Raw genomic sequence first — 279 nt, forward strand, 5'->3', positions numbered from 1 at the left:
TCCGGGCACGGGGTGCTGCGGGGGGATGGGCCGGGGCCCGGCTGCTCCGCGCGCGGGGCGGCACTTGGCCAGGGAATGGATGTTGGCGTTCGCTGCGCGGTGATTGGCCGGGGAGCGGGTGCACTGTGTGTGCTGCGCAATGATTGGCCGGGGAGCAGGTGCACTGTGTGTGCTGCGCAGTGATTGGCCGGGGAGCAAGTGTTTTGTGTGTGTGTGTGCTGGGCGGTGATTGGCTGGGGGGTGGGGGGTCTGCCCGTGCTGTGCGGGGATTGGGCGGGG

Source organism: Alligator sinensis, unplaced genomic scaffold (genome assembly GCF_000455745.1).
Source record: "Alligator sinensis unplaced genomic scaffold, ASM45574v1 scaffold1300_1, whole genome shotgun sequence".
Taxonomy (NCBI): Eukaryota; Metazoa; Chordata; order Crocodylia; family Alligatoridae; genus Alligator; species Alligator sinensis.